At 38.4% G+C, this 19,391-nt stretch overlaps 1 long non-coding RNA gene across 1 annotated transcript; it reads left to right on the top strand.

Annotated features, from left to right (window-relative positions):
* The first annotated feature begins 5,373 nt into the window (after window positions 1-5,373).
* Window positions 5,374-16,785, top strand: LOC122231468. The gene is made up of 3 exons (XR_006208731.1): window positions 5,374-5,503; window positions 16,145-16,219; window positions 16,513-16,785. It is a non-coding gene; the product is annotated as an uncharacterized LOC122231468 (long non-coding RNA).
* The last annotated feature ends 2,606 nt before the right edge of the window (window positions 16,786-19,391 follow it).

Below are 19,391 nucleotides of genomic sequence, written 5' to 3'. Positions count from 1 at the left end.
AAACAGGAAGTCTGAGTTAAAAGCTGTGTAAAACCATTATACTGTAGCCAGCACTCCATGCTTTTCTAATTAGGTCATTTGGAAAAAGATGACCTTTTAGTTTCTGTGCCTCTTTGCTGGGGACACATGTTTCTAATTATCATTTGTATTTTATTCCACCAAAGCTGTTGACAAGCTGAGCTCTTTGTGTGTGTGTGCGTGAGTATGTTTGTGTGTATGTGTGCGCTATGAGTTAATAACATTTCTGTGTTCTAGCATTGGGCAAACAGAAGAAGATGGAAACAATATGTAGGGTAATTTTAATGTCAGAGCAACCCCAAATCATAGGGATTTGTGTGAAGAACTCACTAAGGGACATTGCTGATGTTCCCAGTGTTTTAGGCCAACTTGACTGTAACTTTGTCTGAAATCACTGTATTAATATTTCTTCTGTTTGGGTGGGCAGTTGTAAACACACTGTGTAAGATACAAGAAAGAAATGAACTTAGGTCCACACTGTTACCCAAAATGTAACTGCTACTCATGCTTGGAGTTCTGTTAGGCACCCAAACCAAGAATCTCATGATGGTCTTTCCAGGCTCTTTTGTCCTTCTGTGTGCTGTTTTTGGGATGTTTACAAATGCAAACAAGTACTATCTTCTAATGTCCACTTCTTCCAATAGAGGTTCTGAATAAAGGGAAAACACAATTATCTATGGTTCAAAACTATATTTCATATTTTAGGAGATAGCTTAAGAAGCCAGGCATTGTCTAATGCTGGCTTTTCCACTGACTTCCTTTTCTTTTGTGGGGAAAGTTTCTCAGTGTTCTGTTGGGTTCTTCATCTGAAATCATAAAACTACAAAATCACAGAGCTGGCAAACCTTCGAGAAGTCTTCCAGCTCACAGTCTGCCTTGAGCCCTTCTGAACTTACACTCTCCTGGAATGTAATGGCCTCCTCCTTGCTTAGCAATCTCTCACAAGGGAGACTTGACAAGGAAGGATGGTACGATCTAAATGTTTAATATACAAATTACTCTGGCAGTTTGAGGAAAATGTATGGAAGATGATTTGAAGTTTATTATGAAATTGCTAATAATTTATTCAACTCAATTTTCTCTTCGAAGTTCTATGGTGGATAATGATGGGTCTCTAATGGAGTGCTTCCAAGTCTGGAAAGGGAGCTGGGAGTCATTGTATGACAGGGTCTGTGACATGCTAAGGTACTGAGCTGGAATTCCAAGCAGCACAGCCTGGGTCAGTCCCAGGTGAAAGTATCACATAGGTGAAGGCTTTCTTGATTTGGGCACCATGAAGTCTGCTAGTTTTCTCCTACTGCTCTTGTGATCCTAGAGGATTTGGCTTTTCTTTCTTTCAATTCTCAGTTGGGTGGAAACTATTTACTATTGAGATGTTTATCAATAATTACAGCATCAGTGCAAGTGGCTGAAAGGAGGGCATTTGAAAAGATGATGCTGTTAAAAGTTGGTGTCCAAAGGACCCAAATACCTGGTTATGGTCATATTTGTGAGATGATCATAAGAATGTACCCAGCAGACCTCCAAGTACAGTGATTGTAATTGACCAAGGGTCCCCAGCTGCTGCACTCTGAAATCTGCCATATTCACACCGAGGCCACACTTCCTAGCCAATAACTGAGCCAGGCAGGCATAATAGGGCAAACTCATGCCTGGGAGACTCCCAACTCCTCTGACAGTCAACATTGGCTCATAGACTTATCCATGGCCTTGCAGATTTTCCCTTTGGCTGTTGGGTGAGTCCATCCAACCTTCTTTCCCTCTTTGGGCCCTCAGAGTATGGTTTGCATGTGGATATCACTCCTTTTCCATTTTCCCCTAGCTCTCTCCTCACTTTTATCTGTACTGAAATCTGTACTTTTTTCTGTAACGAAATCCTTGGCTTGGTTATCTTTTTTTTTTTTTTTAATGTTTGTTTAATTTTGAGAGAGAGCAACAGACAGAGAGTGAGAGAGAGCAAGAGAAAGCGAGAGAGCACGAGCGGGGAAGGGGCAGAGAGAAAGGATGACAGGGAATCCGAAACAGGCTCCAGGCTCTGAGCTGTGAGCCAGAGCCCAGCGTGGGGCTCGAACTCAGGAACAGCAAGACCATGACCTGAGCCGAAGTCAGCCACTTAACTGATGAGCCACCCAGGTGGCCCTTGGCTTGGTTATCTTTATGCCCTAAACACAATAAACACAAGGTTGTGTTCCTTTACAAAACTTCTTTTGAAGGCTTGGAGGTATTATAAGAGAATAATAACAATGAAAAAGGAAAACTTACCACTGGTTCAAATCTCACCAATTCTAGATGCCATCTGTCATCCTCATCACAGGAAGCGTTCATTTGACTGCCTCTTCTTAGCTCTTTGCCTACTGTGACATTGTTCAGGGTCATTTTATCTCCCTTAAAAAGGGAGTCCTCTCAAATCAGTTCTTCCCGGAAATCTGGGACATTTGTTCTTGTCTCCCTCTTCATTTCTCATCCTAGCCAAAAATTTTAAAATGAAGTTAACAACATACTGGTTTCCACAGAGATGCTGTTCATAAAGCCATCACTCAACCTTAGTCTGAACTTCCCTATTTCAGAACCAGATGTTGGTTTTTCTTTTGCATAAAACAAAGGCCAGTAAAGTACTTTCCTTTAAACATGATGTACTCTTTTCCTAAAACTATGTACTGCTTTTATCCCTAGATCAGATCGGGTTTCTCAAACTTGACACTATTGACATTTTGGACCTAATAATTCTTTTCTGTGAGAGATTGTCTTCTGTATTGTAAGATGTTTAGCAGAATGCCAGTAGCTTTTGACCCCAGTTATGACACCCCAAAATGTCTCCAGACATTTTCAGATGTCTCTTGGGGGCAGAATCACCCCTGGTAGAGAATGGCTGCCCTAGAACGGCAGGAACAAACTGAAAGCAACTTTAAAATAGCATTTTTGCGGAGTGCCAGGGTGGCTCAGTCAGTTAAGCATCCGACTTCAGCTCAGGTCATGATCTCACAGTCCGTGAGTTCAAGCCCTGCGTCAGGCTCTGTGCTGACAGCTCAGAGCCTGGAGCCTGCTTTGGATTCTGTGTCTCCTTTTCTCTCTGCCACTCCCCTGCTCATGCTCTGTCTCTCTGTCTCAAAAATAAATAAAAAAAACCTTAAAATAACATTTTTGCCTCTGTATGGACCACCACCTGTGCTACACATTGACTGTAATGTTAAGCAAAAAAAGTAAAGTATAAGAAAGATAGTGTGTGTGTACATGTATGGGTATGTGTGTGTGCATACACAGCGGTACCTCTGTGAGGCTAGGAAAAGTGAACTGATTTGCCATCTCAACAATGTTACTGACTAATGCAGAAAAAAAAAAAACCACTGAAAATTCTCCACTGTCCACTAAACCCGCCACACAGCCAAAACTTTGAAATGTGAGTAGAAGTATATATTATTTTTCACAGGTAATAGAAATCTCCTTCCATCTTTACTTTTATTTACAGTGAGAAACTTGCTTATAGGATATAGGTACATGCCTTTTCGAGATCTTATTTCCTGATGTGTCAAGGATGCCTATACTCTGTGGTCATCTTTGTGATGCATACTATTTCTGGAAGTAGATTATACCTGGAGGGAATGACGGCAGAGTCTGCAGCTGACTATGGCTGGGTCTTGATTTTCTCTGGCTCTGACACATCACCACTGTCTGCTAGCTTGTAAAATTCTCACCACCTGGCCTTGGCTGATGTTTCAGCCCCATTGGTGGAACAGTCCATTTGCTAGAACGGCTCCCTGGGGTTATTTGAGTTCGGGCCTTTATTTTAGTCTGACTCCACAGGGCAAACAATTTGGGGGGTGGTTATTGTGGTGAATGGGTAGAGGTAAAGCTCTGTCTGCCTCCCTGGGCCATTGTAAATAAGACCCGGAATATTTCTGAAAGTGGCTGAACTACAAATTGGACAAGATAGGAAAGTCTTATTAGCTATATAGGCTTTTCCTGGTGTATTTCATTCTCTGGTTTACATATGTTTCCTCCTCTCTGTGACATTTTGATCAAATCAAAGAACGAAGACATTTGCAATGAAGCAGCTACATGATGGTGCAAAGCAGAGAAGACTAAACACCCAAATGAAGGGCAAACCTGGCAGTGGAGGTTGGAATTCACAGAAGTGGGTTATTGTCGAAGGTAGATTTAATAGGGAGCGTCCTCCAGAAAATTTTGGAACTTGGATTAGGCTTCAAAAGTTAGGCTTTGGTAGCTGGGTAGAGAGAAGAGTTTGTGCAACACAGACATGGGGTATGTGCATGTGGTAAAATAATACGAGGGAAAGAGTGGAAATGGAATCATTGTGAAATACTGCTGGAGAGATGACCCTAAAAGAGAAGGTTTTGGTAAGGAGGAACGGGGCACAAATTTGGATAGGTGGAATGGGGACATTCCTGTGATGTTTAGTTTGAGAGCTTTTGGAAATGTCTTGCAAACTTTCCTTCCATACCTACAATGACAATGGAATCATGAAAATCTGACTCGAATGGTACTGACTGTTTTAGAAACAATTTTCATCTAAAGAGCATCACAGAAAAAATTTTGTTTACTGAGAGGACAATAGGGAAAGACACATTGATTTGTTAAGGCTTGGAGGGGTTTGTGCAAAAGCAAAAGAAATTCCTCTTTTGTGAGTAATGTGCATAAAAAAATGAGTGATCAAGAACCTGGGTCAATGCTCAGGGACATTGCATGGCATGGACTTTAACATGGCTTGGAGCATCTCAAGTGCCAAGTATTCAATAATGTCTGTAGCAGAAACTGGCCCTACTTACAAGATGTAGAACTTGAATGTTGAGTTTTATAGGCTCTTGATCTGAAATTGTGGGTTAATGATTTTTAAGTCCTTTAAAAATTTTAAAAATCTGATCGCTTTTCATGTATTTTGAATTCATCCACTTGAAAATCCGGGTTCACAAATTTCCAAAACAGTATGAAAAAACTAAGTTCCAACTTAAAAAAGAAAATATACATGGTACTTCCGAATCTTACCTAAGATAACTTTAAGAATGATCTAGTACTAAACTGGCTGCGGGCTTTTTATTCAACCCTGCTTTGTTCCAAAGAAAGCTATTAAAAGGGGTGGTTTAGCACTGAGGAACCTTCTCTGATATACATATACATATATATAAACATATACACATGTATTATATATGCATATATAAAATATATACATATATAATATGCATATATATAAAATAGCTCATTATATTTAATGACCCCAAAATACAGACAATTGATTACATTTAAAGATCAAAAGCTGGAAAATTTTGGAGGCATGTGGTGGGGGAAGGCAAGTCTGTTTATTTTTAAAAATCTTTCTCCCTAGGTAAAGTGAGGAGTTGGGAAAGAAAGGAAAACATAAGATGAGATCTCTCTATGAACAAGTGACGGTTTGAAGTGGGTCACCTCATTGCCATCTCATAAGCACCTTATTGCACCAACCCAAGGAATCACCTGCAAGTGAACAGTGAAGGTAAGATGCCTGGTTTTTATGTGAGAATCCCTTTCTTCCCTTGTATTGTTGAGAACACTAGGAGAATCATTATCCTACACAGTCAAGGTATGGAAAAAAGAGTACTGGAATCGGAATCAGCCAGCCAGGACTGCATTAAGTGGCTGGGGACTCTGGATAAGTCATGTAGATTCTCTGCACCACACCTTCCTCCTCTGTTCCCTGACACTGCTCATCTCTAAGGTCCCTTCTCTGCTCTGATTCCTGGTTTCATCCTCTAAACCTATGCTTCCAAAATTTTTTTGACGTTTTCTCTTTTATCTTAAAAATTTATGGCACTTTGTACTCGTCTGTTTGTGTTTGTCTTAAAAATAACGTTTTATTTCTTTTTCCACAAGAGACTTACTTTATTTGTTTCCAGCTTTATTGGGATATACCTGACATATCACATTGTATAAGTTCAAGGTATACAATGTGTTGGTTTGATATACTTTTATATTACAAAGTGATTACTATCCTAGCATTAGTTAACACTCCCATCACATCACATAATAATTTGGTTTTTTTTTTTTTGTAGTGAGAACATTTAAAATTTTACTCTCTGAGGAGATTGAAATAAAAATAACATTTAGAATTCAGAAGTCCAGTGGATGCTATGATAAAATGGGCCTCTCGCATCTGAGGCTTCTACAATCCCCTGGTATATAAGAGTGAAACTCCAAAGTTACTTCAGTTTGGGGAGGCAGGGGATTAATCATTTTGAGTTCTTCCCTGCTCTTATATATCAGAATGGGGTATGTTATACTGTAGTAAGAAATAATCTTAAGATTTCAATGACTTAAAAGAATAAATTTTATTTATTTTGTCCTCATGACAAGTGGTCCCCATGAGTCAGTGAAGGCCTTGTGTTCATTCTCACTCAGGGCCCAGGCAGAGGGAATTTCCACCTCTGTGCTTTAGGATCCATGTTATGTTAGGCAAGGCAGGACAATGGAGATATAGTGAATTGTTCACTGGTTCTTCGATCACTCACATTTCATTGACTAAAACAAGTTACAAGGCCATGCCTCGTCGCGAAGAAGAAGGAGGGAATGCCATTCTACAAAGTTCCAGAAGGCAGAGGGGCAGAATGATTTGGCAAACAGAGCTAATGATTACCACATCAAGTAAAGTCAAGAATGGGGCAGAAAGAGGTGCCTGAGAGAGACAAGGGCAGTTTAGGACAAGTCCCCTGAAGATTACCAGCTGCCCTGGAGTCTCTTTACAAAGTGAACTCACACGATGAACTCATGACTAGTTTGTGTTTCCCTTTACTATTCACACACTTGCTTTACACTATCTTTCTTCAAAGAATCTATGAGACTGTGAAGACTGCAATCACATTCTAGTCCTGCTTCCCTGAGATTACTTTTAGAGGTACATTGACTGGAGTTCTGGGAATTTTAGATCCCTTTGTCTATGCATGACAGTTGCCTGTATGGCTCTTTCTCATAGCTGGTTAAGTAAGCATAGCCATTGTCTCTGGTTTCTGTTGCTTTAAATTTCAAAGGGCCAAGTTTTCAGGGGGTACCTCATTAACAAAATAAGAGGACATCATCCTTCTTTTGATACTAATGTTTTGCTCCCCACAAGGAGGGATGTCTCTGAAGACAAAATCGCTTTGGAGATGGACTCTAGCCAGTCTACCCAGAGTCCTTTTCAGTTGCTTGGGTCTCTGACTTCTGGTTGGGTTATAGGAAAGGGCCATGCCAGATTTGTACATCAAGCCACAGATTGTCTGTTGACCATTAGAGAATATTTTCTGAGTATATTCTTTGTAACATGGTGCCAGATAATACAGGAAATCTGAGGCAAACTGAGCCACCTCTGTCTCTGTCTCTGTCTCTCTCTCTGTCACTCTTTCTCTCCTTGAAGCTCCTGGGATATTGAAAAATAAAGTAATGCCAAAAAAGGATCATAGAAACTGTGATGAATTTAAAGTTGTTGGACGAAGTGCTTCTTTTAAAAACTCTTGCCAGTATGTCTATGAAAGTCTAGGTATAATCTCATTTGGAGATATCATCAAAAATCTAAATTTGAGTCTTGTTTTTGAATATGAGGCTTATGCCAAATGGTTCTCTTGGATTCTCCCATCCCCAGTATCTCCATGATAGGTCCTGGTAGTAAGTGTAAGACATTTTGTCTGCCCTTGAGACACTCAAAATCAATTTAGGGAGTCAGTATTAAAAATATAATACAGACACTAATACAGGTGGGTATATAATAAAGTGCTTAGTTGGCAGCAGAAACCATATGTATTTTTAAGAGTTTAGAGAATGGAGTGATCATTGTGGGCTAGAGTAGTCAGGAATGTTTTCACGTAAGTGTTGGGATAAAAGGGCAAAAGGATTTTTTTTTTTTTTTTAAGTATAGGAATATATAAACTTTATTTTTTTTTCTTTTTCTTTTTTTTTATTTTTTAATATATGAAATTTACTGTCAAATTGGTTTCCATACAACACCCAGTGCTCATCCCAAAAGGTGCCCTCCTCAATACCCATCACCCACCCTGCCCTCCCTCCCACCCCCCACCAACCCTCAGTTTGTTCTCAGTTTTTAACAGTCTCTTATGCTTTGGCTCTCAAGGGCAAAAGGATTTTAAGGACAACAACAACAATAACAAAAGTGACAGGATACTGACTTCCTTCTGTAAATCTACTTTCAATTAAAACTGTCTCTGCTTTATCAGTTTCACTTGTTGGTCCGTCCTCAGCCAGAAAACCGTGGATCAGAGCTTTTGTGAAATCCTGTATCATTTAAGCCCTGTGTTGCTCTCTCCTTGAAGTAGGCTAATTTGTGAACTGACAGCCACTAGGGATGCAGATTTGAGAGCAAACAATAGACTTTTCTCACACTTCCCTTTGAGTCCAGGAGGGAGCTAATAATTTCCTTCCAGGGTGTGCCAAACCTAGCAGGGGATGAGCAGTATGGATGGTGGAGTTGATGCAGGCAAGCCTTCTGGAGGGGCTTCTAAAATTCTCCTCTCTTTGAAGCAAGTCAGGATAGCGCATGTGGAGCTATCCTGAGTGTAGTGAGAACAGACCTACAAAACTTTCTCACTGTAGTGGGGCTGTGAGCATCCCCTACGGCCTCCCTTTTGGACAGCAGGGAGCATACCCCATGGAGTCACCAAGTCTGCAAGAGGTGGGAGAACACTTGCTACTCATTGAATCCTGCTCTCCTCTGCAGTGCTGACTGGAGGGGGGAGGCTCATCAGATTGAACTGTCTTCCCTTCTAAGAGGATAATTTTCCCCCCCTCTTAAAACCAAAGTTAGAATTTTTGTTTGAAAATGAATTCTTAGACTCTGGTTTTAGTTAGAAATTTCCATAGGGAACAATAGAACTATAGTACATTTCTAATTTAAAACTTTGCATTGTTGATGAAGTCTTGAAAATAACAAGACTAGGCAACCCAAACATCTGTTACTTTCAATCTTTTCTCTCTCAACTTGCAGCACGCTTGTGGCACTAGTCTTGGAATGTGGGAACTGTCTCTGATCAGTATTTTGGGGGGTTTTGGAATGCGCAAGAAAATATAGATAAGATTCTGCGCTCAAAATTTATAATGCATTGCAGATTGCACTGTGGGTTTCTGAAACAACAAAAAAATCATGGTGGGTTTTAAAGCAGTTTGGAAGAATAGCACAGCTCTTTGATGTAGGGTATTTAAATTAATGTTAGTCACAACATAAAGCTCAAATTTAAAATGTGTCTCCCTTCGATTACCACACATCAGACTACTTGTAATAGAGACAAAATTGCATTTCTTTAGAGGGAAATGCAATGCTATTTTGGTACTGGGAACAAAGGTTCTTGTTAGCCATATTGGGTCTGGTGCAGGCAAGTTTCAGCCAACTTGGCTGTGGACCAGTTGTGATGGCTGAGCAGGGTGGTTTTTGCTATTAGCAGCCTCTGGTAGGAAAGTGGGGCTGGGGCCTGGTAGAGGCAAAGGCCAAACTCCCAGCACTCTCTGATCTGAGACACAGAACGCTCTAGCTGCCTGGGCCATGGCTTCTGAGTCAAGGAGAACTGGCAGGTCACTGTGCATAGGCTCAGGAGAGATGCTTACTATTTAACAAAAGTGCTATTACAGTGCAACTTACCAAGAAGTTATCATCTTGCTCAAAATATCAAAGACTGTTTCTTTCCTCTTTTAAAATTTCCTTTTGAAGTGCCTGTGTTGGGCAGCCTGTAGCCTGGTCGAGAGGAGGTGTTGCTGAGAGGAGATTGTGTAGGGGAACAAAGTTTTTCCCTCCACTCTCTGATAGTGAGGTGTGTGAAATAAATGAACAACAGGCAGATTAATAAGAGAAGAGCTTTTATTTTATTTATTAATTTTTAGTATTATATACATGGGGATATTGCAGGAAAAGTAAATATCCTGCCCCAAATGGTGAGATTTGAGAGCTTTTATACTGTCTTAATAGGAGAAAGGGGGTGGAAATGTAGGCCACTTAGCAAAGACGAATGGGCCCTTAGAATAGACAGGAGGTGTGATAATTTGTGACAAAGTTTGTCAGGGGGTCGTGTTGACTTCTAGTCTTTTCTGTGACAAGACTCCATCGTTTTTGGTTGATTAAACTCCCAGGGAGAGGATTTATAACAATTGAGTTCCTTTTGGAGGATCTGTCTTTAGAGAAAGCCTCTCTGCATTTGCTGTTTTCATGTGTCTTCAGTTCAAAATAATCCATATACCAAAGTGGCATATTTCATGGGTGGCATGTCCTGAATTCATTCCTTTAGTGCCTAGTAGGTGACCTTATCTGGCCATCTGCAATGAGGTCCTGAGCTGATCTAGGTGGCAATACAGGATGAACAGGTGAACAGGTGTAGTCTGATGGTATCTCTAAAGGACAGGACAGAGAGATCTTGGTGTTTGAAGTCAGATACTCCAAGGAAGTTTGAAGCTAACTGTGGTAAAGTGATTGGGTCCAGGCCTGTGTGCTCCTCCTGGATGCTTTTCTGGACTCACCAAGTTCCCTTCTTTTTAGTGCTCTGTCTCATGGGGTTGACTTTTGGGTCTGAAGTAGTCAGGTCTTCTTGGTTCTTCAGCTTCATAGTTGGTCCTGTTTTTTCACAGCTGGCCATTTCCTCTTGTTAAGGCGAGTGTTGATCTCCCTGGGAGCATCAAGGACAGGAATGTTCTGTTTTTCCTTTCTTTCCCCCTGTATTCTGTGAGATGTCAGTCTTGACACTTTAAAAACTAAGCTGTTTCTTCTTGACTCCTACCCCCAGGGCTTTTTTTTTTCTTTTCTAATTGTTTTTCTTACCAAATAATAACTTCTGAAATGTATGTCATGTTTCTAAATCAGAATTAATACTGGATCTCTATTAGTTTGGAAATCTAGGGTCTGACTTTTATAATTACTAAGTTGTTTTCATCTTTGCAGAAGTCACTGCTTAGTGTTCTACCATGTTGGATTTTTCCTAGTTATATTCTTAGGATGGCTATATCCACCTGCTAACTCAGACACATATAATGGCCTGTGAGACCAGAGGATTGCTGTGTCACTGCAACAAGAGCAGTCCTTATCTGTAGTGTCAACGTGAATGGCTTCCCACATGAGTAGCATCTCACATCTAGTACCCAAACTTGGTACATTGTTTCATGAATATAAAAGGCTGTTGAAATAGAAGTTTGCCAGAGTTAAAGGAGAAAAGTGAATGGCCAGCCCTCTTTCTCTTACTTTAGTACTGAAAACAGTGGTACGGTTACCTTATAAATTGCAACTCAAAAAATCACAAGTTTAAGAAGTCTTCCATGTAACTTCAGAAACATTTAAAAATAATTTCACTTTAAAATGTTGAATTGAAAGATGTAGAGAGGAAAGGTGCGTGTATAACCTGCTTCAGAGAATAGTTGCTGGTGCTCTTAGGTAGCTGGGGGTCATCTTACCTGCGTATGTCCTCTTTGCCCTTAGGCCTTGCTCTTGGCTTTGCTTTCACAGATATATTCACACATGAGGTTATAGTCACATAATATACACAAATTTGTACACGTGCATCATACACACATTAGTGTACATGACACTCAATAAAACTGTGTTGAATCAGTTAATCATATACACTATAGAGAGTGTGTGTGTGTGTGTGTGTGTGTGTAGAGTATGTGTGTGTGTGTGCGTGCACGTGTGTGTGAGCATGTACATGGGTGCACACGCAGAGGGGGGTGGGTGGTTTTGCCTGTGCTCTGTAGATGCAGGCACTGAGAAGAGTTTTCTTCTGTCTCTGAAGTTTTTAGTGTGTAGCTTCAGAGATTTTCTTTCTGGATAATTCCTATTCAAAAAGTTTGAAGAAAATTTGCACAGCAATTTTGACTTACCTGTAGGTGGAAAAAAGGATAATTTTTACACTTTACAGCGATTTTAGATTTTTCATATGTGGATAATTCTATGAGTTTTCAAAGCAAAATTCACTTCAAAATTTCCTATTCTTTAAATTGAAATGGTTGAAAGTAATATTATAATATTTGCATTTTGCTTTTCATAATTATTACTATATATACACACATATATTTATGTAATTAACATTACTATGAATTTGTCGTTGGTTAGTTGCTTACCTTATCAATGCATTTTTAAAATCTTTCTGAAATCTACATATATCTTAGGCACAAAGGAAATACTCTTTTTCTTTTTAAAGCTCTGGAAAATCCACTTATTTGCTTTTAGCACTGGAAAAAATTTTGTTATTTTTGTTCAAGTAGGCATTTACCTCAAGCTGAAAAATAAAGCATACTTTTCCACCCTAAAAGTCTACTTTAATATCACCTTCAACTTAGTGCAATGGTAGCTGGGTTACTGTCTTCCTCACCTTATCCACTTTATCCCAGGGAGGTTCATAGTTAGGTGGCATTGGTCCCTTTTATATAGGTGACAGCATGTCCAGGAAATTTATGGTGGTGTAAAGCCCTATGGAGGATAGAAATTCTTTCCATCTGCAAGTGGAATTGTCTTCTTCTAACTGGTAAGAATAAGCCTTTCTTTCCCCCCAGTATTGAGAGAACTTCAAGGGTTCTGCAAACCAGGAGGAAAAATCTCATACAGTCTGAAAATACTGTGTTCAGGAAAGTTTGGCAATGGAGTGAAAACAGACCCCATTTTAGGATTCTAAGGCTGGGATGCAGCTGTTTTAGTGGGCTTTTGACATCTAGAATGGTCTCTTTTTATTTCTTGGAGAAATAAATTAACTGTAAAAAGGTAAGACTTTCAAGCTGTAATAATAAAGACTGAAGTTTAACTTACAAGGTCTTTCAGTAATACTAACTCAACTCTAATTCTGCAGTAGGCTCATACTGGATATTAAGTATTGTTTTAAAGTATAGGGAACAAGGGGTATCTGAGTGGCTCAGTTGGTTGAGTGTCAAGCTCTCGATTTTGGCTCAGGTCATGATCCCAGGGTTGTGGGACCTAGCCTTGCATTGGGCTCTGCGCTGAGTGTGGAGCCTGCTTAAGATTCTCTTTCTCTCTGCCCCTCCCCCCTGCTTGCACATGTGCTCTCTCTCTCTCTAACATAAAAAAAAATAATGTATAGGGAGCAAAACATGTTGAATACACTGGCAAATATTGTTATTACATGAACCTCATGTTTGATGTTCCCCTACTTCTCTGGGTAGAATTCGTAACTACAGTCTTACTAAGCAGCAGCAGCACATTCACGCACATTTATATGTCTCAGATTATCTGAGACAGGGGTTGGCAAACTAGGACTGCAGGCTGACTGTAGCCCACCACTTGTTTTTGCAGATGAAGTCTGGACACAGCCATGCCCATTTATTTAAGGCTTATCTATGGCTGCTTTTGTGTTAAACAGCAGAGTAGAGTATTTGTGATACACATTGTTTGGTTTGCAAAGCAAAAGATATTCCGACCCTGAGAGAAAAAGCTTGCTAATCTATCAGTTTTCTTCTCTTTTCCTCACTGATGGTATCATAGAAAACCTTCAATAATATATATTAACCATCTTGTGACTAACACCTCTCTTTTCAAGAGCAAAGGTAAAACAAAAAGAACAAAAACAACAGTCTCCCCCAAAACAAAAAGTCCTTACAAAATTTAAGATGTCCTGGTATAAATTAAACTCATAGGATCATGAAATAAGCTCATTAAAATATGCTGATGTTAATGAAAAATTTTATTCTTGTCAGGCAGCATAATGGAAAAAGAATATTTGCCTATGAATCAGAGGACTTTTGTTCCCATTTCAATTTTGCCATTCTCTAACTCAGGTATTGGCAAATTTCTTTGGTACAGGGTGAGATAGTAAGTACTTGAGGTCCTGTGGGCCATATTTATTTTATTTTATACAAAAGAGGAGGTGGGCTGGGCTTAGTCTGCAGTCCCGTGTTTTGAGCACCTGCTCTCCTCATAAGCCACAACCTCCATGGGCTCCATTTTCAGGAGAACGAAATCAACAATACTTTCCAGTTTTAATATTTTTCTATCCTGTTATGTGAATCAAAGTCAATGTTTACACTTGGCTAAATTTTATATGAATCATTTTCTTACCACATGGCAAGTAGAATCAGAATAATACAGGTGAAATAGCATGTGACAGGAAACTCAATTTTGACATTTCCTAGTATATGATTCTCTGTTACCTTGTAATAAATTGATTCCAAACTTAAAAATGTAACACAACCACTATTTGCTCTTACTCTTAATTTTGTGGGCCAGAGATTTAGGAAGGGCGTGACTGGACAGTTTTCCCTGGGTTTTTTTTTTTTATGTGGTTTTTGTTAGATGTCAGCCAGGACCATGGCCATCTGGTGGCCAGGCCATCCAAGATGCCTGACAGTGGATGCTGTCCATCAGCTGCAAACTTAGCTGGAGCTGTTGATGAGAGCACCTACACGTGTCCTCTTCACCACAGAGATCTTGGAGTGGTCAAACTTTTTGCATGGTGCTTGGCTTATCCAATGGTGAATTTTCCTAGAGAATGAGGTGGAAGCTGCATGACCTATTCTGACCTAGCTTCTTAAGTAAAAGTCACAAGTTTGCTCAGATTCAAGTAGAGAGAGGTAGATCCACCCAACGTGAGAAATGTCAAAGAATTTGTGGCCATATTTTAAAATCACCACACCCAGCTTTTGTGATTTTTAAGTTTATAACTCTTAACACTGAATTAGTAGAATTTTTAGACCACTTCTTATTTAATTAACCAATTTATTAGGGGCATTAAGGGCAAGATAGCATGTTTAGGAACATCTTAGACCTCAAATGAAACTGACATATACATATTATATTATATATAGACATATATATTTTATATATATATAAAATATAAAAATATATATATAGGAGACAGACATATACATGCATGCACGTACACTGGGAAATTATTCATCCTTAATAAAAAAGGGAAACCTGTCATTAGTGACAATATGGATGAAACTAGAAAACATTAGTCTAAGTGAAATGATCTAAAAAAGTATAACTCAGGGCAGAATTGTTGTTACCAGGGACTGCAGGTAAGGGATATAGGAAGATGTTGGTCAAAGGGTATAAACTTTCAGATGTAAGTATGAGTAAGTTCTGGAGATCTTTGTACAGCATAGTGACTATAGTTAATAATAATGTATTGTGTACTTGAAGCTTGCTAAAAAAATAGATCTTACGTGCTTATCACATACACATACACAAGAAGAAAAGAGGTAACTGTGTGAGGTGATGGATTTTTAAATTAGCTTCATTAATCATTTCAAAATGTAATCACCTCAAAATGTATATCTATATGAAAACATTACATTGTACATCTTAAATATGTACAATATTTGTCAGTCATATCTCAATAAGTCGGGGAAAAATGAGATTAGAAAAGTGGTGTAGGTGGGAAATTCAGGTAGGCCTTGTCAGCCATGGGAAGCAGTTTGGATTTTACTGAGTAAAATGAGAAGTCATTACAGAGTTTCAAGCAAAGGGGTAATATTCTCTGACTTAGAATTTTGATATCACTATGACTGCTGTGTAAATAATAGCCTATATTTTTGAGGAGGTGGGTGGGTAAGAATGGAGATGGAAGGCTCTAATTGGAGGCTTTTGCACTGTCTTGTGCACCAGATGTTTGTGGATTGCAGTAGGGTGTTAACAATATGGGTGATTAGAATAAGTAAAAATAAATGACAGACTGTCCCCATTTTCCAGATAAGTCATAGAATGAGTGTAACCAATTTTTAATGAAGTGGTAAACTGGTATTTGAATCTACATCTAATTTCACAGACCAACTTTAGCCAAATGTCATGTAGATTTGTCACATTTAAAATTAATAAAGTCCAATTAAGTGAGATTTAACTATAATTTAGGTGGATTAGGCCAAATTAAAAGACATTAACCATGCTCCTATCTGTAGACAATTTCTACGATCATGTTTCTTCATTTTATCCATGTAGAAAGTATTTAAAATATAATAAATTGGATGAAATGTAAACTATATCACCATTTTGTTACATGGTTTTTATGGCAAATTAGGAAATCTCTGCAGATGTAAAACCCAGAGCCACATAAACACATTCTTCATAACCCTGAGGAACAAGGCCTAATAGTCAACCTAAGAAAGTTTATTATTGTCAGTTCCAGGGATTGATAAATGATCAATAATGTATCTGAAATTTGTTTTTCTTCAGGTTCAATAAGGATGGAAAAGAGTACTGATAGCAATTTGGAAGCAAATCTAAGGAGTGCATACTTTTCATTAAAAGGTAGAGGTTACTAGAACTATTCCTTGTGGTATCTTAAAGAGCCTGGAGAGGTTCCCTTGTTTAGATCTTTCTTCCCTTCTGCAAGGGTGGGCGGGAGGGAGACTCTTCAGTTCTATTCTTGCTGCAGTACTTTAAAAAATGTTTACTGGAAAAGAAATTGACTCCTTTATCACAAGGTTCACGGAATCTTTTTTGTATTTTCTTCACTGCGTTTACCTCCTCTGTGATCTCTCTGAGTTACTGGCAAGGTGATTTACTTGTGGCTCTAAAACCCTCTGTTCCTTGATTTATAGGTTATTTCGTGCTTCCTCTCTTCCACACGATCAAGATCTTCAAAGTAAGCATCTTTCAAAGGAGCGACAAGCAAAATACAGCTGCAGGATCAGTAACTCCCTGTTAAGCAGCTTTGCCTGCTGTCACTATTGACTGCTGGAGGTGGTGATCCATGTCAGTCACTAAAACGACACCTTGGCAAGACTGCAATCTGCTCCCAGGGTTTTTGTGTATGAGAACACTTAGATAATGAGATTTTCATATATTCCCAGCAGCTCACACAGTGCCTGGAAAAGAGTAGGTACCTGGTCAATATTTACGAAGATTAACTATGAAACCATATTTTGAAGGCTTTGCTAACATGTCATAGGCAGATTTGTTGCAGAATGAAGCAATGCAAGAATTTCCTCTTCCATCTTGGACAAATTTTATTAATACTAGAATAAATAACTCTCCAAGCAGGCGGAGACTTTTAGTGAGACTCAATGGATGGATATAAACTTATATTTTTAAGCCATCAAACTAAGAAGAGGTTAAGACTAACGTTTACTTATTAAGATAATTTCCTAATCATTCTTATAAGAACTTAATGAGTGACAAACTGACGCTGGATATAAATTTATGATTTCCCAAAATAACATTTGATTGGTTTGAGTGATGTCTTACATCAAGTAATCATAGTTAATTTTTGCTTCTGGAGAGATTTGACTTTACCAGTCTATCATGTCATCAGATGTATTTCAAGAATGATTTCTTTGTCTGTTGATACAGAGTTAAAGAATTCCTATGGAGATTCTTGAATCTATAACTTGTATTTTTATCAGGGCAGATGGGAGAAGTTCAGAATAGTGGCAAAAAAAACCCCTACATCTTCATTTGAAATATACTGCAAACATATAAAGAATAATTTCACATCAAAAATATTTTTAGTCATATAAATCAAGGGCAATTTTAGGATTTTTCTCATAAGTGAGTTATGGTGCATAAAACAATGGGTCACTTACTTTAAGTTTAAAGAAAGGTTAACAAATGCTGAGACCTTAGTTATATTGTAAATATCAGCAGTTGCAACAATGAGAGAATAGGAGTTGTAAATTAAACATACTATAAAACAAATGTGAAGATTATTTTACTTGTTATATTTATTTTTTCTTATTATATTTATTTCTTCAACATTTAATACCTATAATTAAGACTGATGTTTGAGTTTAACTCACAAAATAATCCAGGTCTGAAAGAAATTTCAGAGATTAAAAAAAAGATATATATACATATACATATATATATATATATATGTATGTATATATATGTATATATGTGTGTGTGTGTATATATATATATATATATATATATATATATATATAATGTGGGAATAAAAATGTTAGATTCCACATTTCTGGATTCTTTTCTAATGAAAAAACAAACCCCTAACATTAACAACACAGTCACATTAGGCCCAAATGAAAATAGGGACTAGGGTAATCCTTTTTGCATAGAAAGAACTCATGCAACGTATAGGAGTGGAGACTTAACCTGGGCAGGGGAAAGAATTTTCCCTGTATTATTATAGCACTTGCTGCCAGCGCTGATGTGTTGGGTCTGGATCTGGCTGTCTTTTGACCCAGATTCCAGTTTTTCCACGGACCAGCACACACTTTTTTTGCGTGTTTTTTTGTGTGTTTTATTTTTTTTATAGTCTTTGCCTTCTCCATAATAGTGGTGAGTGCTTTTCCTAAAAGCAACTGTTGTTCCCCAAATTACCCTTGTGCTTGAGATGTGGAAGTTAGCCCAGTGCACTGGCTCTCAAACCCTGGATGCACCTGTAAGCTTTCTGATTTAATTGGCCTGGGTGGGGCTCAGGCTTTTCGAATTTTGGAAATCTCCTCAGGTATTTTTAAGGTACAACTGGACTTGAGAACCTGGGCTAGAAGGAAGAAGGAAGAAATCACAGTCTGAAATTATGCCTAGTTCTTCAATTTTGTGTTTTTCCACAGGTCCCCCAGAGCCTCAGAAAACTGAGGACAACCTGTGTCAAGGGAACTCAGTGATGGTGATTCATGGTTCCTGACTCCTTCCTAAACTGCTTTCTGGATTCTCTTTGTCCACAGTCTTTCCTAGGTGAGCAACTCGAAAGAGGTCAGAAAGGGGAAGGAATCCTGATGATACTTGGCATCATACTGTAATACATGGTAGAATGGATTCTTTTTAAATGTCCAGTAAGTGAATTGGGAAGAATTGGAGGGTAGTGGACTGACATACCAAAGTGCATATATAGCAAAATTAAGGAAAGCAAACACTTAAGTTTTAACTAACAAGGTCACAGTAAACAGGCATTGGTACAAGATTTGGAAAGTCTTAGATTCAAGTGCTAGCTTCACCATAGCCAGCTGTGTGACTAGTATCATTTACCTACCTCTCTCTGAGCGTTAGTTTCTTTATAACATAGGCACAGTATCTGCTGTGCTCTCCTTACATGGTTGCCGTAAGGATTAAATTAGATTACGAAAGTGAAATAACATTTTATATTATTAGGTGATATATAAATGTTATTGTATGCGTTGATACGTATTTATGTGAATGCCTTTTGTGTTTCACTTTTTCAACAAGGAAATAATTCTAGGGAACAGTGGTTATAAAACTGTAATGATATCAGTGTGTCACAGTTTTCAACTAATCTGCTTGGGTGGCAAGTTTATGTAAAATGAAGAATGCATCTTTTGCATATCTGATGTTTTAACCTTACTTAGGATATAATTGGTAATTGGTTTTGAAAAACAAAGTTCCATATAATTTTCTCATAATTTCAGAGATTTTTATTTCAATAGCTATTGAGCACATAGTAAATATTAAAAGGGGGAAAAAACCCATGGGAATGGAAACATTTGTGATTCTGTTAGAT

Source organism: Panthera tigris, chromosome A1 (assembly GCF_018350195.1).
Source record: "Panthera tigris isolate Pti1 chromosome A1, P.tigris_Pti1_mat1.1, whole genome shotgun sequence".
NCBI lineage: Eukaryota > Metazoa > Chordata > Mammalia > Carnivora > Felidae > Panthera > Panthera tigris.
This window is presented reverse-complemented; position numbering and strand designations above follow the sequence as displayed.